This window comes from Notamacropus eugenii, chromosome X (genome assembly GCF_028372415.1).
Source record: "Notamacropus eugenii isolate mMacEug1 chromosome X, mMacEug1.pri_v2, whole genome shotgun sequence".
NCBI lineage: Eukaryota > Metazoa > Chordata > Mammalia > Diprotodontia > Macropodidae > Notamacropus > Notamacropus eugenii.
Genome location: NC_092879.1, coordinates 85,178,558 through 85,202,557, shown reverse-complemented (window position 1 = coordinate 85,202,557; position 24,000 = coordinate 85,178,558). Strand labels below are relative to the sequence as shown.

General features: G+C 37.4%; 1 long non-coding RNA gene across 1 annotated transcript in view; it reads left to right on the top strand.

The window, feature by feature from the left end:
- LOC140515596 (uncharacterized) overlaps positions 1–24,000 on the top strand; it is a 104,772-nt gene that overhangs the window by 3,232 nt on the left and 77,540 nt on the right. Inside the window, exon 2 of the long non-coding RNA XR_011971096.1 lies at positions 10,092–10,171. This is a non-coding gene — a long non-coding RNA (uncharacterized lncRNA). The remainder of the gene's footprint in view (positions 1–10,091; positions 10,172–24,000) is intronic.

Below are 24,000 nucleotides of genomic sequence, written 5' to 3'. Positions count from 1 at the left end.
ACATGCTATATATGTGTAGTTTTGCAGTAGACTTCTATAATAGTCATGTTGTGTGAGAGTAAATATATTTCCCTCCATTCTACCCTGCCTTCAATTTCTTCTAGTCTCTCTTTTGAACTTGTCCCTCCCCAAAAGGGTTTACTTCTAATTATTCCCTCCTCCCATTTGCCCTCCCTTCTGTCATACCCCCACCCCACTTATCCTCTTCTCCCCTACTTTCCTGTAATGTAAGATAGATTTTCATACCAAATTGAGTGTGCATGTTATTCCCTCTGTAAGCCAAATGTGAAGAGATTAAGCTTTAGATTTTCCCTCTCACTTCCTCCCTTTTCTCCTCCATTGAAAAATCTTTCTCTTGCCTCTTTTATGAGGGATAGTTTGCCCTATTCCATTTTCCCCTTTCTCCTCCCAATATGTTCCTCTCTCACCCCTTAATTTTATTTTTTTTAGATATCATCCATTTCTATTCAACTCAACCTGTGCTCTCTGTATATATGTATATATATATATATATATATATGTGTGTGTGTGTGTGTGTATGTGTGTGTGTGCATGTGCATGTGTGTGTGTACATGTGTGTGTGTATAATCCCTCCAACAACCCAGACATTGAGAAAAGACTCAAAGGTTAGAAATATTATCTTTCCATGTAGGAATGTAAACAGTTCAACTTTAGAAAATCCCTTATGATTTCTCTTTCCTGTTTCCCTTTTCATGCTTCTCTTGATTCTTGTGTTTCAAAGTCAAATTTTCTATTCAGTTCTGGTCTTTTCATCTGGAATGCTTCAAAGTCCTCTATTTCATTGAAGGACCATTTTTCCCCTGAAGTATTATACTCAGTTTAAGTTGAAACTGTCTGTGGCATTTGTGGGTTGAGCAATCTGGTAACTGCTGCTGCCAGTGGCTTCCTGAAGCCTCTTCTGAGTCCTGTCCCTGCCATGCCACATGGTCCATGCTGCACTGTGCTCCATGCCCAATGTGATAGACCTTTCCTGTTGGCCTTCCAGGTTTTTTTGGGCTGGAAATCTCTTTCACTCTGTCATTTTGAGTTTTTTGCTGCTCTAGAATTTGTTTAGAGTCATTTTTGCAGGTATTTTATAGGCTATGTGGGGGAGCTTCTACATGTCTGCCTTTCTACTCTACCATCTTCATTCTGCCCCCCCCCCATCATTCATTTTTAAAGTTTTGAGCTTGACATTCTCTCCCTTCCCTACTCCCTACCCACCCTCATTCATAAAACAAGCAATTAGATATGGGTTATACCTGTGTGGTCATGCAAAACACCTCCGCAACAGTCATGTTGTGACATACCGACTATATTTCAGGGACAGAGCCAAGATGGCAGAGTAGAAAGATGGAACTTCTCTAGCTTTCCACACATAGCCCTTAAAATATCTGTAAAAAATGTGATGTAAACAAATTATAGAGCAACAGAAGTCACAAAATGACAGAGTGAAACAGATTTCCAGACCTACACAGCATGGAAGGCTGACAGGAAAGGTCTATCACACTGGACTCAGAGTGCAACCCAGCATGGGTCACGTGGAATGGACAGGACTGGAGCAGGCTTCAAGGTGCTGAATCATAGGTGGTGCAGTTCCTAGATTTCTCAACCCACAAATGCCAAAGACAACTTCAGAGGTCAGTGAGAAAGCTCTCTGGCCCCAGCCCTGGCTTTATGGCTGTAGCAGCCACTTTTGGAACCCTCACCTAAAGACCCTGAGGGAATTGAGCAGCTGATCTTAGTCTTAGTTCTGAGAGGCGATCCTGAGGTGAGGAAGAGCACTGGTGTAGTGGAGCTGGTGGTAGCTGTAGAGAGGGAATCCTCGCAGATCCTGGGCAGAAAAGATTGCTTGTGGTTACTTATGGAGCAGAGCACAGGCCAGTAGAGGAATAAACTCCTCTCCCTTGATTGTGCCACCTTGGAGAAACTGAGAACTTATAGGTCCCTAGAAATATCTTAGAGAACAGCTGCACAAAACCTCTGATGACTAGGATAGTATGCTATCCACTTGACAAAGGACTCAAAAGTCAAGTAACTGGCTGGGAAAATGCCCAAAAAGTGGAAAAAAATAAGACTATAGAAGGTTACTTTGTTGTTGAAAAGGTATTTTCTTCCATTCTATCAGATGAGGAAGAGCAAAGCATACAATCAGAGGAAGACAGCAAGGTCAAGGCTTCTGCATCAAAACCTCAAAAAAAATATGCAGTGCTCTCAAGCCATGGAAGAGCTCAAAAAGGATATGGAAACCAGATAAAAGAGGTGGAAGAAAAAAAATGGGAAGCAAAATGAGAGTGATGCAAGAAAATCATTAAAACCCAGCTTCTGGAATAAGAACTCATTGTTCTAAAAAATTGCTGGGAAATCTGCATAGAAACTGGCAGAAAAAATGGCAGAAACTAGGCATAGACCAATACCTGTCACCATACACTAGGATAAAGTTCAAATGGGTACATGATCTAGATATAAAGATTGATGCTATAAACAAATTAGTGGAGCAAGGAACAGTGTAGTTATCAGATTTATGGAGAAGGAAAGATCTTTTGACTAAACAAGAGATAGTAAGCATTATGAAGTACAAAATGGATAATTTTGATTACATTAAATTGAAAAGTTTTTGCACAACAAAACCCAGTGCAACCAAGATTAGGAGGGAAGCAGAAAACTGGGAAAGAATTTTTGCAACTAGTGTCTGTGATAAAGGCCTCATTTCTAAAATATATAGAGAACTGAGTCAAATGTACAAGAATACAAGTCATTCCCCAATTGATAAATGGTCAAAGGATATGAAGAGGCAGTTTTCAGAGGAAGAAATTAAAGCTATCTATAGTCATATGCAAAAATGCTCTAAATCACTATCGATTAGAGAGATGCATATTGAAACCACTCTGAGGTACCACATCAAACCTCTCAGATTGACTACCATGACAAAACAAGAAGATGATAAATGTTGGAGAAGTTGTGGAAGAGCTGGAACACTAATTCATTGTTGGTGGAACTGTGAGCTGATCCAACCATTCTGGTGAGCCATTTGGAACTATGCCCAAAGGGCTTCCAAAATGTGCACACCCTTTGACTCAGCAATACTGCTTCTAGGAATGTATCCCTAAGAGATCATAAAAATGGGAAAGGGTCCCACATGTACAAAAGTATTTGTGGCAGCACTCTTTGTGGTGGCCAAAAACTGGAAATCAAGGAGATGCCCATCAATTGGGGAATGACTGAATAAATTGTAATATATGAATGTAATGGAACACTATTTTGCTATAAGAAATGATGAATAGGAAGACTGCAGAGAGGCCTGGAAAGATTTATGTGATCTGATGCTGAGCAGAAGCAGAAGAACCAGGACAACTTTGTACACAGCAACAACCACAGTGTGTGAGGAATTTTTTCTGGTAGACTTAGAACTTCATTGCAATGCAAGGACTTAAAAAAATTCCCCATAGTCTTTTAAGGCAAAAAGCCTTCCACATCCAGAGAAAGAACTATGGAATTCAATCACAGAATTTAGCAGATCATTTTCTTTTGTATTATGTTTTGGTTTGTTATGTGATTTCTCCCATTCATTTTAATTCTTCTATACAACATGACTGTGGTGAAAATGGAAAAAAAAATAAAATGGGCAGGTCACACAATATGGGTCCCTCTTTGCTTTAAATATGTGATGATTTTAAATGATCCAGAAAATAAAGTGAAAGTAAAAGAGAAAAAGAGGAAAATCATGAAAAGCAAGTCAACAACTTGCTAAAGGAGACCCCAAAAATGCTGAAAAAATTAACACCTTTAAAAATAGACTAACCCACATGGCAAAAGAGGTCCAAAAAGCCAATGAGGAGAAAAATGCTTTAAAAATCAAAATTGGCCAAATGGAAAAGGAGGTTCTAAAGCTCACTGAAGAAAATCATTCTTTAAAAATTAGAATGGAACAGATGGAGGCTCATGACTTTATGAGAAACCAAAAAAACTATGAAACAAAGCCAGAAGAATTAAAAAATGGAAGACAATGTGAAATATCTCATTGGAAAAACAACTGATCTGGAAAAGAGATCCAGGAGAGACAATTTAAAAATTATTGGTCTACCTGAAATTCATGCCCAAAAAAAGAGCCTAGACATCATCTTCCAAGAAATTATCAAGGAAAACTTCTGTGACATTCTGGAACCATAGGGTAAAATAGAAATGGAAAGAATTCACTGATCAACTCCTGAAAGAGATCCCCAAAAGAAAACTCCTAGGAATATTGTAGCCAAATTCCAGAGTTCCCAGGTCAAGGAGAAAATATTGCAAGCAGCTAGAAAGAAACAATTCATGTTCTATGGAAATACAGTCAGGATAACACAGGATTCAGCAGCTTCTACACTAAGGAAGTGAAGGATTGGAATATGATATTCCAGATGTCACAGGCGATAGGATTAAAACCAAGAATCACCTTCCTAGCAAAACTGAATATAATACTTCAGGGGAAAAAATGGAATTTCAGTGAAAAAGAGGACTTCCCAGCATTCTTGATGAGAAGACCAGATCTGATTAGAAAATTTTACTTTCAAATACAAGAACTAAGAGAAATATGAAAAGTTAAACAGAAAAGAGAACTCTTAAGGAATTCATTGTTGAACTGTTTGCATTCCTCTATGGAACAATGTTATTTGTAACTCATAAGACCTTTTTCAGTATTAGGGTAGTTAGAGCGAATGTGTGTGTGTGTGTGTGTGTGTGTGTGTATGTATACATGTACATATACACAAACACCTATATTCAGCTCACCCTGTGCCCTCTGTCTCTGTCTCTCTCTCTCTCTATATATATATATGTATGCATATATATACATATACATATATTATATGTATATATGTATATATACATATATATTATACATTATATATTATTTATATGTATATATACGTATATATACACATATCATATTTAGAGATATTAAATACAATGGTAGCCCCCCTCCCCTTCCCCAAACTGAACAGAATAGCCAGCGTCTGACCTCATCCTCTTGCACTCCTCCTGACAGGAACTGAATCATCCCTTGGAGAAGGATGAAGGTATGGAGGAGACCCTAGAGATATCTACATGTATATAGGGACATCTACATATAGGCAGACCCATGTGGACACACGTGACATACTTCGGCAAAGTACATCCCAAACTGCCTCCTTTGTTGTTATTTTTTCATACTCTCTGAATTGCCATTTATTGTTTCTTTTATTATCGTTGTTTTTGACTATGCCTGTGATTTTATCAGTATAAAGACAAACTTCTACTAATGCAAATCAATATCCTTGTAAAATTTAGGGTTTTAGAATGTTGCCTAGGATACTGAGAAATCAAGTGACTTTCCCAGGTTCACACAGCTAGTGTGTGTCCAAGACAGAATATGAGCCCAGGTCTTCCTGTATCCAGGTCCAACCTTTATCCACTCTACCATTCTTCTTGTCATTGTTTCTTATGGTGCATTAGCAGTGCATTATAATTTTATAGCACAGTGTGTCCAGCTCTTCCACAATTAATGTATACTTACTTATTCTAATTCTTTGTTTCCACAAAAAGTGCTGCTCTGAATATGTATGAAACCTACATTTCTTTCTTTGACTTTGGAGTTCATGGCTAGTTGGGGGAGCTCTTGGTCAAAGGATATAAAGAGTTTAGTTGGCTTTCTCTGTGAAATTCTTAATTGTGTTTCGGAATGGTTGGGCTCTTTGCCAGCTCTCTCAGTAGTGTATTAGTGCCCATAGGCACTCCGAAAATGATTGTTTCCTTTCTTCTACCTTTGCTAGCTTGCTAGGTGTGAAGTAAGGCCTGAAGTGTTTTAGTTTACTTTAATTGTATTTTTATTTACTTGTGATAAACGTTTTGCATGGTTGTTTGTAGTTTGCATTTCTAAACTGTTTGTCTCTTGCCTGTTGGCTCTTGGTGTTAGTACTTCAGTTAATTCTCTCTCTATAAATGCATCATATATTTTAAAAAATTCTTTATTAGAGATGCATAATGCAACAATTTTCCCTCCCAGTCAGTGGTTTCCTTTCATATTGTAATTGCATCAGTTTAGTTCACCAAAAAAATTTAAATTTCACGTCATCAAAATTATTTTCTCTTTTCTAATGACCTTTCATATTTGGTTAAGATTTCTCCATTTAGTCATAGTTTGGAAAGGTACATATTTTTTCTGTTTTTCTCCATTTTAAGAAAACAATGTGACCTTCTACACTTAGGTTGTAGATTCCATTAGAGATTATTACTACAAATGGTATAAAATACTAGTCTAAATCTCTTTTTGATAAATTGCTTTTCAGTTTTCCTAGCAATTCTTTTCAAATAAGGAGTCTTTCAGGTGACCTACATACATTTGCCATGGGCATCCATCACATTCATTTCCTTGATGTGTTATGACTCAGTTTTCAAAAAAAATTCTCCGTGATTGTATTTACTTCAAGGAAATATGATTTTACCAGTGTAGTCAATTTTTTCACCAATGCAGTTCCTTACCTCTCTATGTAGAATAAGGTCCTCACAAGTATCTGTAGTTGAAAAATTCATTTGCCTGTAGCCATCCTGGTGAGGAGAGTCTATGCTTAGCTAGACTGATGCTCAGACATCAGACTACACTCTTTTATCATGCCTCTACTTGGGGTTTTTTTGCGATAATTTACATTTTACCAGTACAGTCTTCAAAAATCTGGCATTGCCTCCATCCCCTGATGATGTGTTGGATAAGGGTTTTCGGGGATACTTCATAAATAAACCTTTAGATAATTTCAAATGGCAGTTTATGGCCAAAGATATCATAGGAACTCTGTTAACTTCAGAGAAACTTCTAGAATGTGGCCTTCTGCTTTTGCTTAGTTTTCCAAATCTGGGAATATAAGTAATACAGTTTATGGAAGAGAATTATGTTCTTATAAACACAATCTATACACATGTGTAATTTAATGAACAAATTGAGTACATTCTGCCTACTCAGTCAGATGCACGTGCAAAACTACATCATGAGACTGAATTACCTCATTCCTGGCAAGGATCTGAAACTTGACAGCTTTTACTCTAGTGCCTACAGCCAGCTTATGCCAGCCCTGATACCTGGAGAAAGGAGTCCATGGTTAATTGAAATCCACTGAGAATTAAATCTTCTTTTTGAATCTTACAAGAATTGTTAAAAAGAAGTCTACATTGACTTATTTGACTCAACTCATTTCAGTGCACCAACTAATAGGTAGGAAACTGACTAAGGGCTAGATTATAGTGGCAAAGAAGAGGAGAAACAAAGGGAGTCGATAATATACAAGTTTGTTAATCAACTCCTGAATAATTAAGAGTTGACCATAGTTGAATGCAGTGCATGGGGAAGAGAAAAATGAACTTTTGTTACTAAGGATCAGCAGGCAAAATGAGCATTGTTAATGATCACGTGATGCTGTTTCCAATTCAGAGCATTCAGTTGGGAAAAGGCTGTCATAATCATATGCACTAACTTAATTAACCAGGATCTGGATTTCATGGGGGATAGGTATTGATAGTCTGTTGGCTTTTCTTGCCTCTTCTAACTAATTTTTCCCCTAACAGTACAAGTTATAGTGTCTTTGAAAATAACTTCTAAATCTGTACCAAAACAGTCATAAACATTTTGACTGACCAGAAATTATGTTCAAGGGAATAGTTTGTACTCACTGCCTTAGCATTGTCATTCTTGTATCACATCTCATTAATCAGATTTTCTGATCCCCCCTTTTTCAGCATGGTAGGTAAACACCTCCTCCCAAAGTGGTCTTGATTGTATGGGTCAGGAAAGGCTGAAAGGAATGCTGCCAGATCTTGGTGATTGTGGAAAGATACATTTATGCTTCTTACTGTGCTTGAAGACATGCAGAGTAACTCACTGTCATCTTGGTATGACAAGATATTCTTTTGGGAAGGCCTGAAGCTTCCAATTCCCTTGTGGAAGGAAAGGATTTCAGGTAGTTATAGTAAAAAGAATTCCCCTGCAATGTCATTTTAAAACTGTTTCTTGCACTTTGAGTCCATGCTAAATTTAAGTCCATAGAGAAAGGTTTGCTGTGGGGTTTTTTTTATTTTCCCTACATCCAACATATGATAGAATTTTTGTCATTTAGCATGATTATTTTTATACAGATGAAAGGGATCATAGTTGAGACCTTCTATAAATAAAATATCATTTCTAGGAAGAAACAGATCCATGCAATAGTAGCCTGGTGTAGTGGATCAAGCCCTGCTATTGTATTAAAATCCTGGCTCTGTGACGCTGAACATCTCACTGTAAGACTCAGTTTCCTCATATACCAAAAGAGATAAAAGTAGTGCCTCCATCATAGGACTTCTATGAAGCTCAAATGAGATGATATATGTAAAATGTTGTATAGATGTCTTGTGGTAGGCTTTGCATCCCAAAGGCTCCTCTCCTCTCCTTTCTTTTCCTGCTATGAATACTTTACTGAGACCTTTCTGTCTTTGTCATCCTTGGGACGTATGCCCAAAAGTAGGATCAAAGGCTATGCTATTATTGATCATTCTCTTAGCATAATTCCAAATTCTTACTAGAATGTTTGGGCCAATTTAAAGTTCTCTGGACAAAGTCTGCTCGCCTTCCCTTAGCTCCTCCAACATTGATTATTCCCATTTTTGGTCATATTTCCCAATTTATTCAATATATGCAAAAACCTCAAGGTTGGCTTGATGTCACTCTTATTAGTGATTTGGAACAATATTTCTATGATATTTGAGAGCATATTTAACAATTATCTAGAGAGTTGTGGACTTCATGTAGCCTGTGGAGTACATGTTTGATACCTCTGAACTAAAGGATTCTCTATCCTTAGAAGTAACTTTTCCCTAAGCAAAATTCAAGAATCCTATGTGCAGATGGGTCTAATAGTTTCACTATTTTGACATAATCAATTAACTGGTGTTACCATTTTTCCTAATGAATTGATCATAATTTGATTAAGTTAACTCATTCTTTTAACATTATGTATAATTTCTGTCAAAGATTTTGTAGTTAAATTGTTTGATACCTTCAAGGAATTGTGATTTTTTTCAGAGTGAATGTTCTCTAAAACTTAGAAGAAGTTCTTGAAACACTAGCATGGAGGGGAGAGTGAAGGAAAAAATAAAAATCATATTTGGCTTCTAGTGTTTGTAAGAATATCATTATCACGAGGAGAAGAATTAGACCTGTTTATTTAGCCCCAGACAGTAGAACTAGAAACAGGGGGTGAAAGGTGCATAGAGGCTTTTAGGAAAAACTTTCTAGTGATTACAGGTCTCAGGCAGGTTGAATGGGCAGGCTTGGAGGGACGGAGTTCTCCCTGACCTGAGGTCTTATTATAAAGCCTAAAGGAGCATTTCTTGGGGACTTTGTGCAAAGAATTTTTTTATAGATTGTATTAGCTGCCCTCTGAGATCTCTTCCAAATGCTGAGATTTTTGATGCTGTTGGTAAAGCATTTTTCAGTTGCCCCTTTGGTAAGCTATGGTCTTGGCATCTAGATTATATCATTGGCATACCTATTACCATGGAAGGAAAGAGGAATCTCTCCCAATCCTAGGCTTGACATTATCACTCAGACCAAGATTTCAAGTGCAGATAGTCAAGCTGGGTGGTATTGGCTTCTGTAATTATAAGTGACCCTTTTGGATCATACTGAAAATAGGCATCCTTGGAGCTCTCATGGGGAATCTAGTGGGTGGGCTGTTGTCTTCCAGAAACAAGGATTTCCATTTTCTATCCAACTTTGAAAATATTCAGAAACCCTGTATTCTACTGTATTCTCCTGGCTATTACCTTGTAGACTAGACAGGAAGGTGGCACAGTTGATAGAACAGTAGGCCTGGAGTCTGAAGACCTGAGTTCAAATCTAGCCTTACATATGACCAGTTGTGTGACCCTGGGCAAGTTACTTAGATTGTTTGTCTCAGTTTCCTCCACTGTAAAATTGGGATAATAACAATACCTAGAGTTGCTGTTTGAGGATCAATTGAAGTAACATTTGTAAAGTGGTTAACACAACACCTGGCATATACTAGCTATTTAACAAGTGCTTATTTCTTTCTTTTCCTTCCTTCCTCTAGATGAGTATAAGGTACATATATATTGGATCTAGTCAAAGGACCTGAACTCCCATGCTGACTCTGGTATTTAACCACCTTAGGTAAGTCACTAAACCTCTCTGGGCCCCAATTTCCTCATATATAAAACAAGGAGGGTAGAATAGATGACTTCTGAAGCACCATTTAATTCCATATTCCTTTGATCCTCAAAATAGCTATTGGCTGAATTGTCTTCGTACTTCCAGAAAGGTTTAGGTATCCTGCCGCTTTAAATAAGCAGATATAATAAGGATGGAAACTTCCTCTGCTATTCACAGACGCAATCCCTTCCTGTACTCCACAAGATGTTTCCATTTTTCTTACACATACTTCCTTTCGCAGTCCAGCCATTCTCATATACATGTTGTTCCTCACCAAGCACTCTGCATGTTCTCCACATCCCAGTCTCAGTGTCTGTGATGACTCTAGTACTCCATTTCTGGAACTGTAAGGTTCTCTCTCCTAACTTCTGTCTCTCGGAATCCCTGCCAGACTCAACTCAAGCACTACTGTATAAATAAAGCCTTTCTTCATCCCTTCAGCTGCTAGTCCCTCCTCCCTAACTGTCTTGGATTCATTTTGCATATATTCTATATGTAGGCAGCCTCATGTAGTAGACTGAGAGCTAGTTTGGAACAAGGAAGGCCTGGACTCGAGTACTGCCTTGGATACATACTGGCTGTGTGAAGCTAGGCCAGTCCCTTAATCTGCCACTAACTCAGTCACCTCTCTGATACTGAAAGTTTCAGAGAAGGTACTGAATTTTCTTGGTAGCCAAAATTCCTCGTAAGGTACTTTGTATGCCAGTGGATTTCCTGGTGTAGTAAAATCAATAACAACATTAAATTGTGTGCATGTTTATGAATATATGTATATGCATACCCAATACACATACACATGTGTATATACTATACACTTATGTATAGTAACATATACACATGTGTATATACTATATATATACATGTGTATGTACATGTATATGTACATGTGTATGTATATGTGTGTATATATGTATATATATATATATATATATATATATATATATATATATATATATATATGAAAGTATTGTGACTAATTATACTGTATGTACCTTGTGGTTAGGGACTGCTTGACTTTTGACTTTGTATCTCCAGTATTTAGTGCAGTGCCTGGCATATAAGAAGTGTTTAAAAATGCATGTGGATTGATAGATTGACTCGTTCACACAGTTCTAACATGAGGATGGCTGCTCCTTACTGGAAAACGTTGTAAAACACAAGACTTTTTGGTTACCTTCTGCCTGGATGTGGAGATCACATCTGGCAGGCAACAAAGATAGAAAAGATGGCAGCCATGAGATAATGGCCAAAAGGAACAGCAGGAGTTCTCCTTCTTTTTATAGAAAATCCAGCCATCCCTATGCTTCTGTGACAGTGAAATGGAAATGAAAATAATGAAACAGAGTTTCCTGCAAGCACTAAGCCCTCACACTTTCCACGAGTGACCTGTGTGATACATCCCTCCCAGTCTAAAAACTGAAAATTACTGAAGAAGCAAAGCTAACTTTCTTATGTCAAGTAAGGGCTGCAGTCAGTTTGGAGAGGGCACTTCAAGCATTTAATACCAACTCGCTTCCTTGTTACCAACTTGATGTTCTCTTTTATTAAGTGCCTTTTACTTTGAGTTCACACGTGATCTGCCTTGGTCTGTTATAAGGAGCTGTTTTAGTAGGAGCCCAGAGCCATTGTTTTCACTAAATCATTATCACATCATGGTAGTAAATCTTGATAAAATGCTCAGCTATAGATACAAAGCAACCAAATAGAGTTTCAGTTTGGAGTTAGAACAGAGTGGTTTTTGCTAAAATACAATAGATAAAACAGTAATAAATATTAGTGAAAGACTCACATACCCCATTGACTTATAAAATAGTTTCTTATAGTCTGACATATGAGAAAATTCTCTGTCAAAACATATTGATTTTTTGCATAATCACTTTTTCATCTGGAGAGTCTTTATATAATTTATGTTTTATCTCTTCTATCACTGATCTCCCCTATTCTGTAGGAAAACCTCCTGTTAATCATGTTTACTTCCTGTCTATTTCCTTTAATGTCATACTTCTAGAAAAAGTTGTGCATACTCTGTTTCTACTTCATGCTTCCTCCCTGGAAAACCTCATACAATCTGGCTACCTTTCCCACCACTTGACTGTGCTCTCCTTCTAAGATTTCTAGTCCTTTCTGAGGTCCCATACTCAGCCGCCTTGACCTTTCTGCAGCCTTTACCAGTAGTGCTTATTACTTTTGACACTCTCTTTTCCTTAAACTTACGTGAGACTGTTTCCTCCTAGTTTTTCTTCTATCTTCCAGTGCTTGCTTTCCTTCCCCTTCCTCATGGTATTGTAGGAAGAACATTGGACTTGGACATAGGAAGACCTGGGATCACATTCTAGCTCTGACACTAACTGATTCTAGGACTTTGGGCAAGTCACCTCTTTGAAATATTTTTTTCAACTGTATAGTAGAGTTATTACTGAGTTCATTACTGACCTCACGGTTTCTCAATTACTCTCAGCTAAAAATGACCTCTCTTCAGTTTTCTCATATCACTTTGGACCTATTCGTTGCACTTATTATATTCTGTCTTATATCGTAATTAATTGTATAAATGTCTTCTTATTTCATGTTTGTATCCCCAGTGCCTAACATACAGTTTAAAAAGAGTGAGTTAGTTTAGTCATTGAATCTTAGAGAACATCTAATATATCTTCTTTTCCCCATGTTTTTAAAAAGCAAGAAATTGAGGCCCTGAGAGATTGTGACTCGCATAGAGTCACACAGCAGCAGAGCCAGCACTGGAACACCGATCTGACTCCACATTCAAATCTCTTTCCTTTCCATCAGGCTGTTGAATTGAATTGAATTTCTAGGTGGAATCCAGTCTCCAGCTAGTTTATGTAAACAAAAGTGTTTGTATGTAAATGTGATGAAAAAGGCCTCAGTATCCTAAAAACAGATGCAAATTCTCCCTTTTGTACTCCTTCCTTTATGGATTCCTTCCATCCTTCCCCTCCCCCAGTGTATTTAGACTGATATCCCTCAAGTAACATGGACTGGATAAGTGAATTTGAATCTGGATTTTCTTTTTTCCATTTCTGTCCCATCTTCCTCAACTCCAACATGGAGAACACTATTAAACCAACTACAAAGACTTGTTGATCTGTGTTTGAGATAGTCATCTTGAAAGGTTCTCACCCTCCCATAATCTATGGATGGACCCTCTTGCAGAAGGTAGGGGAGATGAACCCATGCCCTAAGAATCTGTTTATCCTGGACAAGATATTCATCTACTCTGTGCCTGAGCAGATTGCTTTTGTGTTCTTTCCTCCATTCAAGCAGTTCCTTATAGAAGACTTTGAAAGTAATGATGCCATAGAAGTAGAGGGTACTTGGGCCTTGTGGCTTCCCATCAGTAACCAAACAACATTTGGCTTATCTACATTCCTCTGGAGTCCAAGGGAAAAAAAAAGTACTGACTGTTTCCCAGGAAAAAGTGAATGGAAAGATGTTGGGTGCATTAAATCTGCTAATTAAATTGCTTTTTAAGGATACTGAGCAATATTTCTCAACTAATGAACTAAGTGGTCATTGAGGTCAACAGAAAATATTTTCTTTTCATTTGCCAGTCTAAGGTATTTGACCTTTGAGAGTTTCATGATGAATTTGTTCATATAATTTAATCTCTTTCTCTGTTATCTTCCTCCTCTCCCCCATGCACATACTGAGAATATAGTAAAGCTTGACCAGAATCAGCCCTCAGATACATCCTTGCAAATCCATTGACTTTAATGAGATTTGTTCCTGTTCTCTCTGGAAGATGAATTTCCTTGGTATGCTATTATAACTAAATGAAAGTCACTGCTCTGCAAACAATCATGATTGAGGTTTGACATTAATATTTGCCCTACTTTTAGATCTACAAGATTTTAAAAATGCAGCCATTCTCAACTCATGTTTTGCAAAAAATTAATTGGAACTTGAAGCTCAGGTAGAGAATTGTGTCCTCTCAAATTAGCATCAACTGAGTTTCATTGTGTTTTGAAGCTTGCAAAATGACACCATATGTTTCTGATTGCTTCAGACAACTTTTCAGACTAATGTTGTGCAAAAATTATTTATGTTCAAGTTACCTCACATTTTAAAAAGTCTTTAAACTATTTTTTTCTACACATAAAAGACTACATTTAAAAATAAACAAAAAAAGCAATAGCCAAATTTTACATTTGACCTGAAATGCAGAACTCTCGAGATTGGAATTGTTTGTTAATCAACAAAATTGAATTTTTTGCATACCGGTATTTAAGCATGTAGAACCCAGCTATAGATTTATCATGACAGCCCAGTTAAGAGAAAGAAAGCATTAGACATGGAGTTAGAAAACCTGAGGTCTGAGTGCTACTTCCTTCATTAACTAATTCTTTTTTTTATTAATTAATTTTATTTATTTTCAGTGTTCTACAATCACTGCCATATAACTTATATTATTAGTTTTCCTTCCCTGTCCCCTCCCTCCCCCTTCCCTCCCTGAGACGGCATACAATTTTGTATCGGTTCTACACATACATTCTTATTAAATAGGAATTTTCACTATAGTCATGCTGTGTTGAAAATTAAAATGAATGGGAGAAATCATTTAACAAACCAAAACGCAATACACACATACACACACACATACACACACACACACAAATGATCTGCTACATTGTGCGATTGAATTCCATAGTTCTTTCTTTGAATGTGAAAAGCATTTTACCTTAGAAGATCATTGGGAATTTTTTAAATTCCTTACATTGCAGTGAAGTTCCAAGTCTACCAGAAAACCTCTCGCACACTGTGGTCATTGCTATGCACAAAGTTCTCCTGGTTCTGCTCCTTTCACTCAGCATCAGATCATATAAGTCTTTCCAGCCCTCTCTGAGGTCTTCTTGTTCATCATTTCTTATAGCACAATAGTATTCCATTGCATTCATATACTATAATTTATTCAGCCATTCCCCAGTTGATGGGCATCCCCTTGATTTCCAGTTTTTGGCCACCACAAAGAGAGCTGCTATAAATGTTTTTGTACATGTGGGACCCTTTCTCATTTTTATGATCTCTAGGAGAATACATTTCTAGAAGCAGTATTGCTAAGTCAAAGGGTGTGCACATTTTTGTAGCCCTTTGGGCATAATTTCAAATGGCTCTCCAGAATGGCTGAATCAGCTCACAGCTCCACCACCAGCATGTTAGTGTTCCAACTTTCCCACAACTTCTCCAATATTTATCATCTTCCTGTTCTGTCATGTTTGCCAGTCTGATAGGTGTGATATGATATCTCAGAGTTGTTTTGATTTGCATCTCTCTAATCAAAAGTGATTTAGAGCATTTTTTATATGACTATAGATAGCTTTAATTTCTTCCTCTGAAATTGCCTGTTCAGATCCTTTGACCATTTATCAATTGGGGAATGACTTATATTTTTGTACATTTGACTCAGTTCTCTATATATTGTAGAAATGAGGCCTTTATCACCAACATTAGCTGTAAAAATTCTTTCCCAGTTTTCTACATCCCTCTGAATTTTGGTTGCATTGGGTTTGGTTGTGCAAAAACTTTTCAGTTTAATGTATTCAAAATTATCCATCTTGCACTTCATAATGCTTTCTGTCTCTTCTTTAGTCAAAAGTTCTTCCCTTCTCCATAAATCTGAAAAATACACTATTCCTTGCTCCAACAATTTGTCCACATTATCAATCTTTATACCTAAATCCTATACCGATTTGGATTTTATTCTTGTGTATGGTGTCAGGCATTGGTCTGTGCTTAGTTTCTGCCACACTTTTATCCAGTTTTCCCAGCAATTTTTGTTGAACAATGAGTTCTTTTCCCAGAATCTGGGGTCCTTGGGTTTATCAAACAGTAGATTCCTATAATCATTGCCTACTGTCTACCCTTCTGTTTCTTAGCCAGTACCAAGTGATTTTGATAATTACTGCTTTATAATACAATTTGAGATCTAGTAGAGGTAGGCCCCCTTCCCTAGCATTTCTTTTCATTAGTTCCCTTGATATTCTGGACCTTTTGTTCTTCCAGATGAATTTTGATACTATTTTTTCCAGCTCTAGAAAATAATTATCTGATAGTTTAATTGGTATGACACTACATAAGTAAATTAATTTAGATGGAATTGTCATTTTTATTATATTGGTTCGGCCTACCCACAAGCAACTGATGTTTTTTTCCACTTAATTAGGTATGACTTTATTTGTGTAAAAAGTGTCTTATAGTTGTGTTCACATAGTCCCTGGGTTTGTTTTGGCAGGTAAACTCCCAAATATTTTATAGTGTCTACTCTAGCTTTAAATGAGATTTCTCTTTCTATCTCTTGCCGTTGGAGTTTGTTACTAATATATAGAAATGCACAAGATTTGTGTGGGTTTATTTTGTAACCTGCAACTTTGCCCAAGTTGATTATTATTTCAAGTAGTTTTTTACTTGAATCTCTGGGATTTTCTAAGTATATCATCATATCATCTGCAAAGAGTGATAACTTAGTTTCTTCTCTTCCTATTCTAATTCCTTCAATTTCTTTATCTTGTCTAATTGCTATAACTAACATTTCTAGTACCATATTGAATAATAGTGGTGATAATGGATATCCCCTGATCTTATTGGAAATGCATCTAGCTTATCACATTGAATATAAGGCTTGTATAACGTTTTAGGTAGATACTGCTTATTATTTTGTGGAAAGTTCCCTTTGTTCCTATGTTATCCAACGTTTTTAATAGGAATGGGTTGTGCATTTTGTCGAAAGCTTTTTCTGCATCTATTGAGATAATCACGTGGTTTTTGTTAGTTTTGTTGTTAATATGGTCAATAATGCTAATAGTTTTCTTAATATTGAACCAGTCCTGCATTCCTGGTATGAATCCTACCTGATCATAATGTATTATTCTCGTGATAAGTTGCTGTATTCATTTTGCTAAAATCTTATTTAAAATTTTTGCAACTGTATTCATTAGAGAAATTGGTCTATAATTTTCTTTTTCTGTTTTGTCTCTTCCTGGTTTAGGTATCAAAACCATATTTGTGTCATAAAAAGAATTTGGGAGGACTCTTTCTTCCCCAATTTTCAAAAATAGTCTATATAGTATTAGAATTAACTGTTCTTTCAGTATTTGATAGAATTCACTTGTAAATCTATCTGGCCCTGGAGATTTTTTCCTAGGGAGTTCATTGATGGCTTGTTCAATTTCTTTTTTCTGATATGGAGTTATTTAAATATTCAACTTCCTCTTCTGTTAATCTAGGCAATTCATTAACTAATTCTTATTGGCCTCTTTCACAGCTTCAATTTCCTCATCTGTAAAATGGGGATAATTGTTATAAATTCACTAACCATTAATTAGTGGAATTTCTGACTTAGACTCACCTAAAAGGGTAGAAAATGGCTCAAAACTTGATGACAGAGATATAGCTACAGATGACCTTGCCACATCAAGGCCTTACCTGGCTCTTGTACTATCCATCCTTTGACAGGATTTAACTACAATATAGAATTAGAAAATCTTAGAGTTGGAAGTGCCTAGAGGCAATCTAGTAGCATCTCTCCCTGAGAAAGGACCCATTCTACAATGTCTCCAACACCTGGTCATCTGCCCTTTGTTTGAAGACCTCTAAAAAGGTCTTCACTAAATGGGCCAGCCTAATCTCCATCTAAGGATTCTGCTTCTACAACATAAGCAGCCTCAGAAGTGGACAGAAACTGGCACCTTCTTTCAGAAAGTTGGCAATACCTACTGATTTTATGTTCTAGCTCTGCCTTCCTGAGTCAGACAAGACTGATAATATTTGTAGAACTTTAAGGGTTGTTGTGAGAATCAAATGATGTAATGTCCAGAAAGCGCTTTGACTCCATACAGAATCAGAGAAAATAGAAGCCAGTATTATTATAAGAACCTATATCCAGTTCTAATCTCTCTCCTAAGTTCTTCCTGCAAGAAGAACTTCCAGTGCTCAGTAGGTGCTTAGCTAAACTGATCAGTGAAGCCCTGATGTCATCCAGGGATTTCAAAATTGGCTAGTACATGTTTCAGGTTCAAAGAAAGTCCTGATACCAAGGTCTCTTGGCAAGATTCAGACTCAAGACCTACTTGGGGAAAAACTCTACCTTGGCTGCAAATTTACTGTTCAATTAAATACAATTCTCTTTATATGGCCATTATTCCCCTAAAAACTCCAAGGGTCTCTAGGTTACTGTATTAATACATGTAGTCCTCCCAAAGAAGTTTGCTGTTCCAGTTCTCCACAGCTCATTAAACCAACCCCACAAGTGAAAAGATTGCTGACGAAGCCATTAAAAGCCTATGGGGAAGTAGAAGAAATGAAAGGCTTGAGGTGTGGAGTGGAACAGTGGAACTCCAGTTCTTGAGCTCATTTGCCTTCTACACTGGTGACAAATCACTCTCTAGGCTCTTATGGCTTCTTCTCCCTTGCTCATCCTTCTCTCTAGTCTATTTATAACATCATAGACTTAGAGATGGAAGGGCCCTTCAAGGTCACCTCCTACGTAGGACCACACTGAGTAGGTGCCATGCATGGTACAGCAGAAAGACTACTGCTTTGGGGATCTGAAGACACAAGTTCAGGTATCAACCATGATGCTTAGTTCATTGTTTTATGACCTTGAGCACACTGCATCTTTCTAGACCTTGATTTCTTCGTCTGTGAAATGAAAGGTTTGAGTTAGATGGCCTCAGAAATCCCTTCCAGGTCTTGAACTCTGGATTGTAGATTTAAGAGACCAGATAGTCCTAACCCCTCATTTTACAGAGGAGTAAACTGAGGGCAACGTTCAGGTCACAGATTCAGTGCTTTTTGTACAGCTATGCCACCTTTACTAAGATGGAATTGGAGGCTTGAATTCCCCCTCCCTCCCCAAAACACACCAAAAAGTCAAACAATTTGAGGCGTTATGGTCATCAAACAGAAGCTGGCTGGTCCCTTGGGGATGTTGTAGAGATTCAAGAAACGGACCCCGTTTGGACTAGATAGCTTCCCAGGTCCCTTCCAATGGGGAGAGTGTCTAATTCTCACTAGGGGCTGGCATCCAGTGAAGAAAACCATTGAGTTTTCTTTTTTCTCTCTATCCCCAAAGTTTGGAAGAAAAGACTCTCTTAGCTGTATCCAATTTCACTGCAAACATCCACCACATGCAAAAGTCTGCCTTGTTAAAGACTCTCTGAGTTGGAAGGAAATTCTCATGTAATTTAGTCCAGCTCACCTCAGAATAAGAATTTTTTCTTTAACATCTCTGACAAATAACCATCCAGCCTCAAAGTGGAGACCTTCTAGTGAGTCCCAAGGCAGCTGGTGGCCTTGTTTGAAAGTTTGAACATACTTTTGTCTACAGTGCTTAGCGCCTTGCCAGATAGTTGAAAGTGCTTAATGAGTGCTTTACTTATCTGTCTGTCTATCTGTTTGGTACTGAATTTGTTTTAAAGTGTTGTTACCTCCTACATTGTCTTTTTATTATGAAGTAGTAGTGTAGTACTGAGGAATCAAAGCAGTGAATAGTACACTAATCTTAGAATTGGAAAGACCGCGATTCAAATCCTACTTCTGAGTCTTATTAGCTGTGTAACATTGGGCAAGACACTCTCAAAGTATAGTTTCTAAGTGGATTGAGATCTGATAGGTGGAAGGAGTTCCCATACCAACAAAATACAGGCCATTTATTGATATGGTGTACACTCTAGAAAAATCATCTTGTTTGATCCAATGTACAAGAGAGTTAGAAAGAGCAGCAAAAAAAACCCAGCTTATATTGAAGGTGATTATTGACATGCCTAGCTCTCTTGGCAAGCTTGATGTCTTGTTGAAATGGTTTGAACCTAAAAGAGTTTCCCAAGTCAGTAGTGATTAGGGAACAAAACTTCATTCCTTTCACGTCAGCTCAGGAACCGTGTAGGGAAGGAGCGTGACAAGCCTTCATTTTCCTTATGTCTTAATGTCCCAAGTGCCTGGAAGGATGTCTTTCACGTAGGTTCTCAATGGTTGTTGGAATAATTTCTCTCTCATTTCTCCTACTCCTTTGGAATGTGGTATGAAGGTTATCTCTGTAAAATAGCCAAGAGTCAAACACCAGTGACTGTGATTTGGTTTGTTGGGACAGATGGCTTGCATTTGACAGTAGAAGTCATATCTTTGCCTTATGTGTCAATAGTTTTACAAAGAAACTTTATCATGATGGCTCAGGATTCTACAATAGGAATGGTTTTGTTTTGTAAATAATGTAGCTAAGGACCTGTTGGTATAGCTCACGTGAGCAGAGTGGCTCATGTTTTATTTGAAGCAAATTTGAACAGAAATTTGACTTAGCACATTGACTGATATGAAGGATAATGCAGGCTAACAATATACAAACCCAAAACAAACAAATAAATAGCTCAGTGAAATCAAATCAAATTTCATTCCTTCCTCCTATTCTTTGAACTGTGCAGTCTAGAAGCAATCCATGCCACAGAAACAAGATGACTAACTTCTATAGGAATGAGAAAAACATGTTTTTTAAGAAAAGGCAATGAGACTGTGACCTCCTCTCTTCCATCTCTCAAACCAAACACATAGCAGAAAATCACATGAAAAAAAATGATTGAAAACTGCCCTTCTGTTATTTATTGGCCTTCCTTAGTCACTCCCTCCCCAAGATGAAGTGATGGGCACTTAAGCTGATGTTGAAATCAGTGTTTCCAAAGTTGTTCAAATAGAATGTGTGCTTTATGTATTATGGCCTTGAAACCTATTTTTTGGCAGATATGTAATTTTAATCTTTGCATATATAATTACCTTTAGGAGCTCAAAATAGTCAAGGCATTTGTCAAACTGTTGGCTAATTCCCAATAGTGCTCACCTCTGAAACTACTAAACCTGAGGCTTCGGAGCTTTTTACTGCTGTTTCCTAGGTGTACTCCATTTAGTCAGCTTTCTCATGATTACATTATTGGAAATGAGGTGAGGAATGAGTGAATGCATCATTTAGTTCATAGAGGGTTTGATCTTGCAAACCTTATCCCTATATGGTTTACCATGTTATCTTTTTAAACCAACACATCTCTCAATAAGCTATTTTTTCGCATCTGGAGCATCTTTTTCTCCCCCTGGGAATCTAGAGGGCAATTTGTTTCTTTGATTTTTTTTCTCCCAAATAGTCAGAGGGCTATAATTAAAACTGGTTGGGTCTAAAGGTGCACTCTTATGGTCCAGCTGCTGGAGCTATTTCTGCATATACTTTTGTAAACAACTGCTCAAAGGAGCCCAGTTTTATTTAGACTTTTAAGTAAAGCACAGCTTGTTAGGTATTTCACATTTTTGAAGTCGAGCAGCAGCTAAGTGTTCTCTGCTTCCCCCCTGCTTTCCTCCAATAATATAGCCTGATTTTTCATCAGAAACAGAATGTCTTTTTAGCATATTAATATTGTATGTACTGAATTGTGGAGGGACTAGAAAGTCAACACAACTTGGATAAATAATGCACCTTTAAAGTTGCCTTGGTGACCTGTTCCTAAGAAGTAAATCATGTTGTTTTATTTTTCTCTAATGTGACAATGATATATATGTACACAATATAATGTGTGTACATATGTTTGTATATAATACATTATGTGTAGATATTAGATATTTTATATATATATATATATATGTATATATATACATATAACTTGAGAGAGATGGGGGGGAAGGAAGGAGGGAGGAGGGAAGAAAGGGAGAGAACATGAACACAGAATTGGAATCATACATCATGGAATGTCAGAAGCTAGAAGAGATCGTCTAGTTTAGCACCTAAGTGTTCCCCAGACAGGCTTTTGTGTTAGACCTAGGTTGTAATCCCAACTCTTATCCTTACTGCCTTGTGACCTTAGGCAAGTCATTCCCTTTCCTAGACCTCAGTTTGCACATTTGTAAAATGAGGTAGCTGGAACAAAAAACCTCTAAGACACCTTCCAGTGTAAATTCTGTGGTAGAGAAGGCAATGATCCCTGCTTAACAATCCCTCTAAAGAACACAAAGTGGAATAAACTGCATTGAGGGTCAGTGATTCTAATCATCCATAAAACTGTTGATTTGTCATTGAACATTTCTATTTTGCAAGTATGCTCAGAAGGCCCTTCATAATAGGTTTAAATATGACAGTGTTTGCTTTTCTAGATTCTTGATTAAAGATTTATATCCTGTGGGGAACTAGTTGGCTCAACTATTCTCTCCTGTCTGGTCCAATTGGGCTTGTAGTCCTCCCAACTGCTGCTGCTTTATTGCCCTCTTTGCCACTAATGTGCCTTGGCTTTCCTTTCTGTCATCTGACATTTCTAATAGCAAATTAACTTTTCATCTGTGAAGATCTTTCTTGGGCCCACGGAAGTGAATCAATTTAAACTCTTCAAGCTCTGGATGTAGTTTTATATATCACTGCCTCAAAATCACTTCCAATTGGTACATGCATTTTGACTGAGTATCTGTGTATATACTTAACTTGTTCCTTAAACAGGTTGTAATTTCTGCCTAATGAGTTGAAGGCTGCTAAAGTTATCCCAATCCATAAAAGTGGCTTAGTGTCTTACATAAGCAATGAGCCCTGAAAGCCCAAATCATGGAAGGGAAGAACTTTCCAAATTTGCTCCAGATTGGTGCAAATCAAAGAATAATGTAACTCCTAGAATACTTTTAGCAATTAATTTGATTGGAATGCCTTCAAACGCAACTATTGAATTCTTCCCAGGGCTATAATTGCTTTCTAATTTAAAAACATAGTAATTACCCCTACAAACATTTTCATACAGGAATGCCATCCAAATTTCCACCCAGAAAAAGAAATAATTTTCTTTTCTTTCAGAGCACTGGTTCATTTTCTAAGGAAATCATCTATCAGGTGTTGCAACAAACCTGCATAAGCAATATTTCATAAATTCACTGTTGTCTATTGGAATAGCTTAACCAGAATGCAGAGAATAGTCATTGTCTTTAAATAGCACAATGTTAATGCTTAATTACAAAACATATTTGTTTTCTTAACACGAAGTCATTGAGTATTGATCCATTTGTTCCCTTCAAATGTATATTTTTTGGGAGAAGTTTGTAAATAAATTATAATTATTCCATCTGGAAAAAAAGTTTGACAAAGTAAGTATGTTCAAATGTAATACATATATGATCTCATTTATTCTGATAACATACCTGTGGAGTTGGTAGCAGGCTACATGCTTTACTCCAGTTTTGCAGGCCAAAGCTCATAGCCTGGGCATGTCTCTCAAGAGAGCTGAGCAGGATGATTCCTAAAGCTTTTCAAATGAATGCATGCATACTAACAGGAAAATAGTCGATGGTGGCCCTTCTCAATGATGCCTCTTGGTAGCACTGGTAGTGATACCTAGATCGCAGCATTGGAACTTGTGGGAGTGGAGTCAAGGTGGAGAAGTAGAGAAAACACTCAGTCAAGCTCTCCTACATTTTCCTCCCAACAACTTGAAAATAATGCCTCAAATCTAATTCTGGAGTGGCAGAGCCAACTAAAGTTCAGAGTGAGACATTCTTCCAGCTCAAGACAACTTAGGAAATCAGCAAGATTTCTGTGACATGGTGGTAGAAAGTTGCCTGGAGCCCATGTGGTTTCAAAACCAGTGGTGGAACTGGGTGGTGACAGAAACAACAGCATCTTCAGGAGGTCTGAAGACTGAGACAGTAAGTGGACATTGCAACTGGTAAGAAAGAGATTATAGAGGACCCCTGTGGTAATACCAAATGCAGGACCAGATGCTTTTTGGCAACTCCTTTACATTTACCCACTTCTGGTCACAGTTCAAGGGCAG